We start from the raw sequence: 14,925 nt of genomic DNA on the forward strand, positions 1-14,925 counted from the left end.
TAGGCGAGACTAAGTTCTTTTAAATCACTGCCTCCCCATGATTTAACAGAGCTCATCTCTCAGAGCCCTAGAATTTTGCCACAGAGATTTCTTGCTGCTGTGAGAGTGCCTTTCCAAACAGGGTAAGGCAAGACTGACAGCTATAGACCTGAGCCCAGCAAGGCAATCTGGAAGCGAGCAGAACCATCCAGCTGGGTGATTTCATTGCAAGGATCCTGCTGATTTAAGTAATTGGAAAGCAAACACCTGATATTCCCACCGACTCCAGGAGCAGCTGCATTTGCTCAGCGTTGTGAAACCAAGGAACAAAGGGCTGCTAGTGCACAAAGAGGCCGTGATAACACTGCTATAGGCCCATCTGCTCTGAAGTGATTTCTGTGATGGGGAAAATGGGAAAGAAGAGGAAGAGAGAAGAGCCCTTAAAGCTTGAACCTTTTTGGGATTCAGTATGAACCCTTCACAGTTTGTGATTGGGGTTGCCATAGCAATCCCGAGCCTTTTTGAATAGATGTAGATCTGAAGCAACACAGAAGTGCCTTTTAAACACAAATTCTTCTTTTGAAGCCCCTTCTCCCTGTGCTTGCTAAGCCACCTTCTTTGGATAGGGGCAGAGAATACAAGCAGAGGTTGCTCAGCACCCAGCAAAGCTGCCCTTTTGAGCAGGTTTTCAAGGTCTTTCTGTGGTCTTGCTGGAGCAAAGCAAACCTGAGATCCAGTGTCGTGCATGGTGAATTCATTGGGAATTTAAGCCGTCTTCAAGCAAGACTGAATCCTGGATTGAGGTAAAAAAGAAAGCAGTGCTTCACTTCTAAAAGTGCCAAGATTGGTTCTGCAAAACTCTGCTTACAGCAACCAGCAGTCGTTGGCTTGCTGGAATACATGCAACACCTCAAAGGGAGCCATTAGCTCCCAGGATACACAGAAGGTGATCACATTGTCCTGCAGGCACTTTCTGTGGGGTCCTATAAAAAAGAAAGCCTGCAGCTCTGCGCTGTTAGAAGAGGAGAAAGATCTCATAGCAACTCCTTTTGTGCAACTTTCAAATAGAAATTTAGATTGGGGAGGAGGAGAGCACAGGAGGCAGGTGTAAAACCACAGCCATGACACATCTCTCTCCAGGGTGTTTGTGTTTTCCTCACATTTCTTGACTCCTTCATCGTTGTTTGTGTGGAGGTGAAGCCAACACTTGAAAGTTTCTGATTGCTAGAGAAGACACCAGCAGCTACGGTTCCAGCTCAGCATAGCTTCAACATAAAAAAGGTCAAAGCAGCCAGCTCCACAGAGCTGTGAGGCCTGCTAGGATTAAAAGGAAAGACTCTCAGAGAAGCTGGTATAGACTTACTCTTCAGCAGGTTCCCCAGCCTTCAGGGGACTTTGCCATACAGCTGATTTTGGTGCATAAGTCAGGTTGTGTTAATGGGGCAGGATGGCAAATGCAATGACTTGCTTCTCCTCAAACAGGCTTTGTGCATCTGATTTAGTGCACTTTAAGTGGAGGTTCTCACCTCAGGACTGTTTGGAGAATATAGTTCTGAAGACATTCTGAGGAACTCCTGGGAATTGAGTGACACTGGAGTAAGATACTGGGTAACGTGGCTGTAGGAACTGACTTAGTGCAATCTGGACCAACCTCTTGTGCCAGAAGAAGCATCTACTGGCCATTTGGTTAACCCAAGCTAAAGGAAAAAACAGACCGTGCTGGGAACAAAAGAAAAAGATAAAAAAAGAAAAAAAAAATACTTTTTAGGCTAACCAGTTCTCAGTTCAGGTCACTGGCTGGTCAACCAGGGAGTTGCATGAGTTGGCATTGCTGTTAAGAGAAAAACACATGCTGAACTTCCTCTCTGGCCTTTGGATGCTACTCAATTTTTGACACATCACAAGTGATGAAAGGCCTGGTGGAGAGTGAAACCCACAGCCCTCATTCAGGCTTTGGTGCTGAATCTACACAAAAGCAACAGAATCTACTCCTGGTACATGGCTGGAAGAGGCAAATTATGATTCCTAGAGGAATCTTCATCGTAAGCAGAAATGGATTTTGCCCCTTTGTTCATAAAGCTTCTGAGGAAGTAACATTTTCAGTGAAAATATCAGACCTCGGAAGGGGAAAGAGTTCTCCTCCATTAGCCAAAACCTGTGCATTTGCCTCACTTGAGAAGTCAGCACAGTGTGGCTTTCAGGAGATGCTGGAGTGAGGCTGAGTAACACTTGAGACATCATCCCTTTATCGGGATGCAGGCCATTGTTTTCTATAGATTCATATACATTTTTATTCTGTTACCATTGATTTTCCCAATTCTGACTCTAAAGCCAAACAGCCTGTGTTGCTAAACACCCAGCTACAAGAAACAGCTTTTTTAATGAAGCCCCTGTTAACCCAAAATGGTGGCTTTCTAATAACCCCCTGGACTCAGCATGCTTTGTGTTGCTGCAGCCCACAAGAGCAGTTATTACACACATTACAGTGGATATTGCATTAAACATCTGCTGTATGAAATCAGCAAACTCTCCAGCTGAGCAAATTGCTGGGTGGTGTTGGGTCTGTGTTTGGCCTTGTGGTCATTCACTTGACTTAAAAATAAAATAAAAACCCTACCATACATGCAAGCCTTAACAAGGGACTCCACTGCACGCCAGCTGTCAGGATGAGAAAAGCACTGTAATTGGAATGATTAAAAGCTCACAATGGCAACAGACATGCTGCTTCACTTAAGGTGGAGTGAAACTGTCTGTTAGGAGCATTATTGCTGCTCCATACAGCCTGCCAAATTGGCTCAGTCATCTTTACCTCAATGCTTAAAATTCTGCAAAACAAAGCCCAGCAGCTTGGCACCTCCATAAGCACCTCTAATTACTACTGGGGAACCAAAGCATAAAGGGCTCTGATAAACTCCAGTTGTACAAAGGGTCTGTGTATTAAGAAGTACATATGCTTCAATATTTTACTAAAATACTGTCAATTCTGGCACGTCATCCCTCAGGTGACCGTGGGAGGGCTCACATTTAATGTTACAGTGCAGGAGCAGTGGTCTGGGAAGAAGTTTCCACGAGACTGATAGAACTCAGTAAGATCTCAGACAACACCAGTGGGCTTCTGCAGGTGAATCAGCCTCTATCACTCCCAGTTGACTCAGGCAGTGTGGATGTGCAGGATATCTGCATCTTCTCTGAATTCTTTTGGAAAATAGCATTTCACTTCTCTGAAGCATGAAGGAGACCTTGAGGAAAAACAGTGCTGTCCTATCTCTCAATGCCTTTTCTCTCTATGCACATTTAATGCTGGATAAAAATAGCTTTAAACCATGGGTTAAGTAAGCTTCTTACAGTCAAGAAACCTGTTTCAAGCAGACACAGAGAGGCACAACTAAGGCACCATAAAAAGGCCTTAGGTTCCAGTGGCTGTAAATGGAAATATCATCCTGGTGTCGCTGCTGGTGCCCAGGAGGGAACTTACTGACACTGAAACACAGACTGCAAAGAGCAGAGTAAGCATGAATGTGGAGATGTTTGTGAACATCTCAGTTCTCCTTTCCACGTTTCTTTCTCAAGATCAGACTAAGTTCCTTTTCAAGACTAACTGGAAGCTTTGCAAATGAAAACCAACAACCAAAAACAAACAAAAAAAAGGATTGACATGTTGACATGCAGAATAGATTTAGATTTTCATCTTTTCCCTGTCTCAGGGATACATCAGCAAAGGGGAGTAAACTTACAAGTTGGACAAGATCTTGGCTACAGAAGTATTGTCTGTGATCAGGCTATTTCCATGGCTTAGTATTTGTTAGAGAGCTTAAAAATGAAGAATTTCTGTAGACACCCACTTCAGTTACTTCAGTTGTAGTTATTTCTGAGTTACAGTTCAAAAGTGAGGACAGAGAACAGAAAATGAGAGTGCTTGCTGCATGAAGCACTACAGGTCTGCAAATTACTTAGGGTGTCAAAAGGCAGCTGGGGAAGCCAGACCACTGTCTTACTAAACCTAATCAAGAGTGCACAAACAAAAGAGGGTTGACCGAATTAAGCAAAATATTTGGAGAGCTGTTTCTACCACACTATTAGCCTGGTTTTCAGGCAAGCTTGTTTGCTTCATATGCCTAATTTTCCCATCAAACAAACAAACAAAAAAAACCACTGAAATGGTTCAAAGAGAGTTCCTTGCCAAAGTCAAAGCAGAAGCCAAGGCACATTAAAGTCACACAATCCTTCCAAAAAGAGATGCTCCCAGACCCCACTCTCAGCATCATGGGTGCTTGGCATTGTTACAAATAGGGTCATAGACCAAAAGAGCAGGGAGCCAGAAGAAAATAAGGTGGGTAGACAGATTTTACATGTACTGATTTCTTGTGCACTCCCTTCACAAAACAGAAATTGCTTCCCAGATTGGGCTGCACCTTCCTACCAAACAGCCCTTCTTCAGTAGGTCTCAGTGTTGTGCTTTCTTTTGTGTGCTTTTGGAAGAGCTGCAGTAGTTTTTCCCTGTTGATTATAGAGAGCCCAGCCAGCATCACAAACAAGTCCCTCAGACCACAGTTATGTGATTAAAGACTTCATGTACTGCCACCAGCTCATGGTAATGTCGCTCATCTCTTCCTTGCAGGTTCCCACAGCATGAACCTGTCAGGAGACTGATCTGTGTGGCTTTAACATCAGGTGGTTTTTAAGCTGGATCAGTTCCCTGATCCACTTTGCAGTACAACAAATTCCTTTGACGAAACCAAAAGGGAAGTACAAAAACAGGAGCAAGAGAAAAAGGAAGGGAAAATAAAAGGGGCAGGTACACAGTAATCTGGCATCACCACGAGTAAAGTCATTCTGGTCATAGAATCCTTACAGAAATCACATTACTGTGCCCCAGACAGAGTTAGATATTAATACTGCTGACAGAGAGTTGTGGAAAGCTGCTTGCACCCTTGGCCTCAGAAGACTTGTGCTTGATAAATCCTCACTCAAGAGAGCTACTGAGCAGCCATCCTTTCTCAGCATGACAGCGGTTAAATACATCAATAAACGAGGAATATCGTATGAACTCTGTACAACACAGGCACGACTGCCACTAACAACATAAACCATCTAATTGGGAAGACCTGAAAGTTTAAGGACACCCATGTTAAGGGGGGGAAAAGAGGGAATTTACAATCTAGGCATGATTTTGGGTCTCAGAGCAAAAACTACTGGGGAAACTTTGTGGCCTCCATCCTGCACTATGCAGTTTAGAGCATTATGATCAGTTTACTCACTTCAAGAATTAATGTGCAGTGGGGCACACAAGAAAATAGACTTCTGAAGAAAAACCAGCAGTAAACAGATTTATCAGAATGACGATGTTCAAGGCAAAGCAAACAGATGAGGTGCAGGCTGTGCCTCCACACACTGTGCTGGTGGCTTCTTAAAGGCAGGACTGCAAGTTCTCTGCCTCAGACTAACCAGTGCACAAGGACACATTTGAATGTGAGCTGCCTATTGCCTCAGTAGAAAGATTAAGCTGATGAATGCACTTTATGCCACTTGCAACCCCTCTGCGTAAGGCTTAGATTGCTCATCTAATTTTGCTGCCTTTCTTTTCACACCTATTAACAGATCTTTCAGAGAAACTTTTAAGCATTGCTTTCAGTGGGAATTTTGCCTTCCAAAGCACACTGGACTAGGTGTATAGGTGCTATGAGGATGCTGCATGCAGTACAGTAAGGAAAAGGTGACAAAAAAAAGGGAAGGGAAGGGAAGGGAAGGGAAGGGAAGGGAAGGGAAGGGAAGGGAAGGGAAGGGAAGGGAAGGGAAGGGAAGGGAAGGGAAGGGAAGGGAAGGGAAGGGAAGGGAAGGGAAGGGAAGGGAAGGGAAGGGAAGGGAAGGGAAGGGAAGGGAAGGGAAGGGAAGGGAAGGGAAGGGAAGGGAAGGGAAGGGAAGGGAAGGGAAGGGAAGGGAAGGGAAGGGAAGGGAAGGGAAGGGAAGGGAAGGGAAGGGAAGGGAAGGGAAGGGAAGGGAAGGGAAGGGAAGGGAAGGGAAGGGAAGGGAAGGGAAAAAGAGCATGATCTTTTTTCACACAGAGGGTGGTGAGGCACTGGAACAGGCTGCCCAAGGAGGCTGTGGATGCCCCATCCCTGCAGGCATTCAAGGCCAGGCTGGATGTGGCTCTGGGCAGCCTGGGCTGCTGGTTGGTAACCTGCACACAGCAGGGGGTTGGAACTGGATGAGCGTTGTGCTCCTTTGCAACCCAGAATTTATGATTCTGTGATAAGTGAGAAATTCAGAACAGGAAAACACAAACTGAGCACCACGAAGAAAATCTCCCAACCTTGATTCTCACTTTTTGCATTTAAATGCATGACTAAGAACACGGCCAGCTATTAGCTCCAGAAACTACTCAATTCACAAACCTAAATACCACCTTAGAGAAACTGTCATTTCATAGATCACTTACTTTCAACGCGCACAGCTTTTTAGCACTTACTTATTCCAATAGTTTATGAATAATTTCTAACAACAAATCCATCTGAGAACTTTGCATTTTGTCATCAAACAAAGGAAGAGGCCAAATTTCTCAGATAAATTAGTTTTAATGAATTATTCACCAGAGTTTGCTGTACAGGGAAGCAGAGAACAGTTCTACCTTGACAGACAGAAGTAGAATAATGATCTAACAGATATTTTCCCATTGTTTGTTTCTACAAGATAAAAGGATAGAAACCTCCACGTGCATCATCCTTCTCTACCTTTAACACCAATAGGACCTAAAGCAGATTCAACATACAATAAAATAGCTGCTGACACAACACTCCATCGTGTATTTTTACTGCTTCTAGTGCAAAAACAACAAAAGGAATCCTTATAAATTTAAAGGCCAATTGCAACAAAACGTCTCTGAAGTCTATTTTAAAGCGCTTGTCAGGGACTGGTTTGCCTTCAGAGCATTCCTCCTAGCAGCTCTACCCCAGAGCCCATTCAAAGCCAATCAATCACTCTGTACCTTCATCTTCACCGCTTCCTCTTAAGCAATAGCTGGAAATGGCCCCATCTGCTCTAAAAAAAAATAAATCAAAGAGCAGCAGCTGGCAATCAGTCCTCTCTCCCAGCCTGTGAGACTTAGGGATATTGTCCTGAGCAACTCAGTCAAAATTAATTATAACTTAGAAGGAATTAATTACAGGCTATCTTTATTTCATCTCTATTGTTGCGCAGACAATTGTTTAGCTATTCCTCACATGACTTGGTAATTACAGTAAGATGAAACCGTTTGAGATGTCCTGATGTCCTGTGATTCAGGCTTACTAAAGTTGTGGAGGTGGGGGAAAAACACCCATTGTTAAATCTAGAGCAGAGCTACACATGCAAAAAGATCTGTCGGTTTCTGTTATCGCTCTCTTGTAGCATCAGAAAAGTTGCTTCACAACAATGTGTTTCAGTGAACTCACATGAGAAAACAAACAGAAGCTTGCACAGCTGCAAGAACACAGGTCTTAAATCAAAGAAACCTCCTGAAATGTAGGAATCAGTATTTGTACCTTGTGCCATGGGATTTCTTCCAGGCACTTTAATACCACTCCAGATCAAGGGGCTCTAACCAGCACCTCCACAGCATCCTATGAGGGCAGGCCTGTGCCTAAAAGCAGCACAGATGCTTCCCAGACTGGTGGGACAGCTAAAAGGAAAGGGTCTCATCAGGACTGAAAAGCAATGGTGGAGTTCTGTATCTGATTAGTAACCAGCACTCTTTCTACTGACTTTTTTTTTTTTTTTTTTTATCCTATTCTACTGATAAGATTCTCATATGTAATAATACAGAAAACATCTGAGAACAGCTACAAATTAAAAAATTGTAATTTGGTAAAGAGAAAACCCACCCATGTAGTTGTCATCTGTTGTAGTGACTTTTCTCTATAAACACAGAAAAGCTGAATTCAGCTAAAATAAGAATCTCTTCCCTTTGGCTTTGTGGTAGGCTAAACAGAAGATGACACTCCCAATAGACACAACTGCTTCACACTTCCAGAGGTAATAAATGAAATATCCACTGTTGTAACTGGCAAATGCAGGCTTGGCACTCCTGGGAATTAAGCAAAGCTGAGACTATGGCACAAAAGTGAAGGTAAAGCTGAATGCTTAATTTACGTGGTGCTGCTACTAGGAAGATGCAGAGGCCCTAAGTCACAAAGAGACTATTTTTAGAGAATGAATTCCTATGAAATTACCATGACTTTCAGATGTATAATACATGAGGGCAGGAAGGTCTGGGCTCAATCTGGCTTTTCTTCCAGCGAGAGCTTCCTGACAGAGCTTTTACATCACCAGTCAGATGGCAACCTCAAGTGAAGGAAGGAAACAGCAAGGAGAACTGGTTCTTCTAGGGAGTGCCAGACTTCTCACTTAAACACAGGAGCTACATGCTTGGAAATCAGAAACCAGCTTGTTTTCTGGACATGTTACCAGAGCAGAGCCGTGCCAGGGGAAGCCTACCAAAGCATTCCAAGTTAAACTCAATTCTCTGCACCAATGCAGCTCTCTCTGCTGCTACACCGCTGATTTTCCCATGCCATCAATTATGTTATATTCAGCAGAACTGGAAAAACTTGAATAATTAAAAACAAAATCCAAACATATGTGTTTTTTAACACATGTGTTTTTTATCTTCCCAATATGTAACTGGTTTAATGACTAGCAATTTTGTCTAAATTCAAGCTGGCCACAAAATGTTCTCCATAAATTAGCAAAAACTTATTGAAATGTGCATCCAGAATCCTCAGTACTTCACACACTGCTGTTCAAAGGTATATTTCTCATTTTAATCTAAATGGCCTAGGACATTTACAGTTCCTGCTGCATGAGAAGGGTATTTAAATACTATGTGTCCCAACCAACCACATGATAAAAAATGTTTCCTGTGTTTAATTAGAAAATAGATGAGATGAATTTATTTAAAATGGTACTCAAAGTAAGCAATTAAGTGCTTCACTAAATAGGAGCATGTGCTGTAGATCTGCCCTTTCATTACAGGCGCAGTTTCTAGCTTTCTAGTACCAGACAGGAGCTTGTAGGCATTGCTTTAATAAAAATATGCTATTTCAGAATATTGTGATGTATTTCTGCTGCCTCTGGGGGACTTAAGCTAATACAGCCTATTATCTGGCCTTATAACATAGAACTAAGTGTGCAATTAATTGCCAATCTGTAGTGGATTATGGGAACGTTCCAGATGGATGGGGATTTATCACAGTATTTTTCACCAGCAGCTACTGCCATTTCCTACATCTCAGACACTGCACTTACAGGAATACGTTTCTTTCTCAGGTTCATCTTTTGTGCAAGAATTTCCATTTCCTTTTGACATCAGAGACAACAACTCAAGATGTACCACAAAGCACCAGCGAGATAACACAATATTGCTACAGCACACGTTTCTTTGTGATCAGACACACAATAGGACGTGTGGGCTGAACGCTCCCTCAAGAAATGAAAATGCAATCAATTGACTCAGTTAATATTTTGCTCTGTGGGAAAAACTCCATCAGACAATCTGGAATTTCATTAATCTGTGGCACTGCATGAGCTGCTGCAGCCTAAGAACAGGAAGGCAGCTTTGTGCTTTATTCCCCCTGTGCCAACACTCCTTAGCAATTCAGGAGCAGGGGATGATGTTAATGTCTGCAGCATTCCCCTCCAGTGCTGCTGAGGTTAGATTAAAGCTGGGCTGACATACCTGGAGCTGCATTACAGGTGGCTGTGCTCCGACGGGAGGGAAGCTCTCCTGGATGCTGAACCCAGCCTACAGCCCTTGGCAGCACATGGCCAACTGGAGCAGGGGTATTTGGCACACTGCTCTCTCAGGAACTGTTCTGTAAGACATTCAAATACAATGTTTTTGTTCACAAACAAGTTTACATGGTTCTCTTTCTACTGTAGGGGTAAGTATTGTTGTTCCTCAGACCACCTAGGTTGGGGTGAATAACAGATCACTTTCAAATAGCACGTGTCATATACCTGCTATATGCTATGTTCTCAAGACTTCCATCTTCTCCACTCACTATAAGTACACAAGCAGGCTACTAGAACACAAAGACAAGAGTTGCATTCTTGCTGTTGGTCTAGGTATACAGTTCCCTAACAATGAATAGCTTTCTGCTTTTTCCACACACTCAGCAAGTATCAGAATTCTTGTAAAAGCTTATAAACGCATATTTGGACAGACCACAGCTTAGCTCAGTAACCTAATACTCATGTGAACTGCATGCTGCGCTTTAACAATTTTCAGTTTAATGCAATTTAAGATGTGCATCTGACTAAAAAGTAAAGCATCTTATTCTCACAGCTACACCTCAACCTTCTGCTGACTTCCCTCCCTTCAGAGCTTGCCACCCATTTAGTTTCAGATGGAGAGCCATGTCCCACTCCCCACCCCCTCCTTAAGCTTCCATCAACAGACCCACATGTACTCACTGATCTCCAAATTGCTTTTGCCATGTGTTAGCATTAATAATTAATGAAACCAGCTGATGGTTCCAAGTGACCTATTCTCCTGTGAGGGCAGAGATGAGCCAGAGAGAAGAGAGGATTCATTTCTGAACCTCCAATTTCAGTATTGAAGTTCAAAAGCAATACACCGTCAGCAACGTAAATCTGTTTATCTCAAGAGATCAGGTTGTTCTGAGAGGTGGCGAGAACTGCCCCTCAGCCTAAAAAGCAGATATTGCCATGCTCAGGGCTTCTTACACATAAAATATCACACTTTCCTTCAGTGTGTGACATTTCTCAGGACTTTCTTGACATTTAAGTACCATTCAGGCATTTAATAATAATCAGGAAGAGAAACAGAATGGGAAAGAGAAACAGAATGAAAGATTAAAGGAAATGAATATGTATAGGGTATAAAAAAGAATGAGATGCTGGTACACAATGGAAACCACAGAGCCACAGAGCGGAGTGGGAGGGCTTGTGTTCATTAAGTGTTGATACAATGGATTTAAACAAAATTGAATAAAATCCAATTTAAATGCTAGAATAAAAAGCCTTGAATGATCAGCTAGGGAATAGCATGGCTTTCTGCCTCTCAGAGGTCAGATCACTGGTTGACCAACAACAGCTGCAGATGGTCTGACAGCAGACGCCTGCAGGAATTAAAAAATTACAGGGTTAGAGCAAATCTGCTGCTTCTTTTTCACCCTGTTCTTTGCTTCCATTCCTCTTTTTCTAGCAAAAGAATTGCTCTGTAGTACACTCACAAAAACACACCTATCACAGCTGTGATGCCAGAGCTGCTATCTTATTAATTTTTGTCATGTTTCAGATTACGTTTGCTTCTATATGTGTGAGCCTAAGAGAGTTGTATGCAATTGTAAACAAATAATTGATTCTTGAGCAATCAGACAGCAAATTCTTCCACTCAGAAAAAGCAAATAAAAAAAAAATACACTACAACTCATAATTTTCTTCCAAGTCATGAGAAAAGCTTTCCCAGAGATAGCACTGCAGAGCTTGTTAGCAGCCTCCTGTTAATGTAGACTCTGTGCTTAAAGATTATTTAGGGAGGACTAGCTCGTGTTACATTTATTTCCTCTAAACTCACCCTGGGCTACGTGAAGAGCAGAATCAGTGACCATCTGGGGGAAGCTTCACACAGTGCCACAAACAAAATCCAGAGGCTGAACAATTTCTGTGCAGCCACCCCATGTCACGTGCAGCTGTACCACAAGAAACAAAGACAAACCCAAACATGCAACAGTCGTGTCTTCTGCAAATAAAGAATAAAGAATTACATGCCCGGGGATGTGAAAAGCATGGAAGTGCCCAATGTGTGATAAGCAAATCAGAGAAGGAAAAGTTGGTGTTTGGAAAGACAAATTGGGTATTTTTTTGCTTTTTTTCCAGTTGTGTCTGCTTTCTATGTCCTTACTTTAGTCAAAGCAAAAATGACTTGTTCCCCATTCTCCAAGTCAGCCTTTACAGCCTGCAAGAGCTTTCTTAGGAGTCATCCAAGTGCCACACTATCAGTACATTTTTCAGCAAATGACTCACTTTTTTAATCCCCTGTGCGTAGGGCACAGAAAACACGTGCGTTTATATTGCTTCTGGTTGGCTGTGCAGCTAGAAATTGTACTGCTGTGACTTCATCCTCACCAAGGGACTTGCTGTTACAGCAGGCTGATCATCATGTTTTAGTCATGACAAAAGGGAAAACCTGTGCGTGGCTACTTAAGGCAATCACTCAACCACTTTTAGTATTGTGGCATGATATTGATTTGCTATTAACAGCGCTTGGCTTTCAATAATGCTTATGGCACTCTCATCCTACCACGAGGCACACGAAGCATTTCATAGTCAGGCCCTAAGAGTGCTTTATTTAGGATTGTGTGCTTATTTTAGGATTCAAAGATTAGCCTCTAACAGATAGATCTCTTTAGGACAGTACAGATGAAGCGTGCTTACCAGAGGTATTCCTGCATTCTGTCTTCATGGAGAACAGTTAACCTACATTTTGATTTTCCACTCAGAAAGATGGGCTGGAAACTCCAGCTGTCAGATTGAACACTTGGAGCATCCCTGCACTAGTTAAAGGAACAGCTTAGTGGTCTCTCATGCTGCTCCCAGATTAATCTGATATTGTTATGCCATAATACAATGATGCTTTTCTATACTGATTCACAGCATCTTTCATTCTCCAACACCAGCCTACATTAGGAACTATATTGTAAGCAAAAGACAAACATTTCATCTGCACACTTGGAGATGTCTACCACCCACTGCCCAGAGCTGGAGGTATCCGTGTGCTTCTTCTTTGTAGATTTGCCTTCAAGACCCCCGTTTTGCTTGCCCATCACATTGTTACTGGAAAGGGACAGCAACTCTTTCCCACCCAAGATGAAGGAAGGGAAAGAAATAGCCTCAAAAATCAGCCTTGTTGTCATGGAAACCAGAACAAGGATTTGGGAGGCCAAACTGGATGCATTTATAAATCAGAGATGAAAAAAATCCCACACATTTATAACAATACCTTCAGTGGGAAATGTCTTTAATTACAGCAAGTCAGGCCAACAACAAACTCAACAAAAGCTACAGCGTAAAGAAGTGAGTAATTACTTTCTCTAAATGAACACAATGGCTTTAGAAGCAGTGGTAGTACCCATGTTTGACAGAGAGGCAGAGACAGCAGTAGCCATAGAAGCAGTTTACTCTTCCTAGGTGGCATAAGGTGTTTGTAACTCGGTTCTGGTGATGCCCTCACAATTGCCAGCCAGGTGGCTGTGGTGGCCATCCATTAGCTGCTCCCAAACACATCCAGTGGCTCACCTTCTTCCCTACCCCCATCCTCCTGAATCTCCTCTTGCCCACGTCAGATGCCAGCATCTCTGGCAAAGCTTGTTGGTTTGTGCTCTGATCTGTGACAGACCTCTTGTTAAGTGTTGGAAATCACTGCTTTAAACTGCAACTTGAGCCCCATCAGGGGACACACACACTGCCAGCCAGTTCCAGCAGGCAGGTGACTTACACAGCAGCCTTCAAAGCTATCACAGCTCTCTGTTATGATCTTGATCTCTTGATATGGTACCTTACTCAGTATAAGTGCACGTTATGCTCTCGAGTGTGTAATGCATAATAGGGCCCAAGCTGTGAAAAGCCAATCTGATCTTCAAGACTGCTCACTGTACTGTGGAGAATGGCAGGATTTATGGTTTAAGTCCATTTGTTGTTAATGACAGTTTCACCCTAATAGAGCAGGGCAGTACAACTGGAAAACGGAATGTAGAAACAGCTGGTAAGTTCTGGAAAGCATCTGTGAGAGACAGATCAGCCACACTCATTTCGTGGGATTACTGGACTAACCACACAGGGAATAAAGACAGAAGATGAAGCAATTTATTGCCCTACATCCCTCCCTGTGGCACTGGTAGCCGGGACAGCTGGACCACATAGGAAACTGATCCAGCAAGAACTGCCTTGGCAAGGACTGCAGTGGGCAACAATCATCCATACGATCAGTGGTATTTCTTTGCTCAGGGCAAAGTAAGCTAAGGACTTGGAACTGCCAGCCACACTCACATAACCTGGACAGAAATATGGAAAGCAATCAAAAAATTCCTCCACATCAAAAAGTAAACTATACTGCACAAGAAGAAAAATAATCGGTTAAATTCAGCCCATCTGGTAGGGATGAAGCAACATGTAACAATTAAAGCAGTGAAATACTAGCTGCACAAACACCCTAAAACTGCAAGTTTATTAGATTAGTTCATAGCTTTCAAAATCACACGAGCCCTGATCATGTCTGCATCACTTCTTTTCAAAACCTCAGAGTTCACCATGCAGCAGATGACAAAACACTGGTTTCTGGTTGCACGGTGGGTGTAAATACTGCACAGTGCCAAGAAACACAGCTGTCCTGCTGAAAAAGGCTTCCTTCACCAGTAACTACAAAACTAAGATGTTTGTAAGGATTTTTCTCCCACTGCTTGGAGAAAAAGAGTCTGTGTGTCTTAACAGAGGTGAACAAGGGTGAGAATGGGTTCAGGAATGTTACAGAGATTTTCCCAGCTCCTACTCAAACACTTGTTTCCCAAATACAATGCTCTACATTTGTTTGATTTCTTCACTTCATTTCCACCTTATTGTCCCTGCTGGTGTTAACGCTTCCAGGCTTTTGGTTCAGCAGACCAAACAGTCTGACCACAGGAACACAATGGTGACAGCATGCTGTGAGACCATCCAAACTCATACAGGGCTCCAAAAATCTGGGCCACGGTGCTACTGCTATGAAAAACACTGCCCACATTCCAAATGCAACAGATGACATGCAGACTGTGCTCCGAGGAGCTGAGACCTGAGATCCTCTGCTTCTCATCCTGCAGTACAGAAACAGCCAAATTTCCGAAAAGCTTCCTTATTAGAACAAACCCTGTGAACAAATGCACAGATTGCATATTTCTTGGAGAAGGTTCCCTTGTC

General features: G+C 42.9%; 1 long non-coding RNA gene across 1 annotated transcript in view; it reads right to left on the bottom strand.

Moving 5' to 3' along the window:
• Positions 1-14,925, bottom strand: part of LOC128082566 (uncharacterized) — a 58,711-nt gene that overhangs the window by 40,960 nt on the left and 2,826 nt on the right. The window contains exon 2 of the long non-coding RNA XR_008207723.1: positions 9,689-9,824. This is a non-coding gene — a long non-coding RNA (uncharacterized LOC128082566). The remainder of the gene's footprint in view (positions 1-9,688; positions 9,825-14,925) is intronic.

Source organism: Tympanuchus pallidicinctus, unplaced genomic scaffold (assembly GCF_026119805.1).
Source record: "Tympanuchus pallidicinctus isolate F22 unplaced genomic scaffold, pur_lepc_1.0 scaffold22, whole genome shotgun sequence".
NCBI lineage: Eukaryota > Metazoa > Chordata > Aves > Galliformes > Phasianidae > Tympanuchus > Tympanuchus pallidicinctus.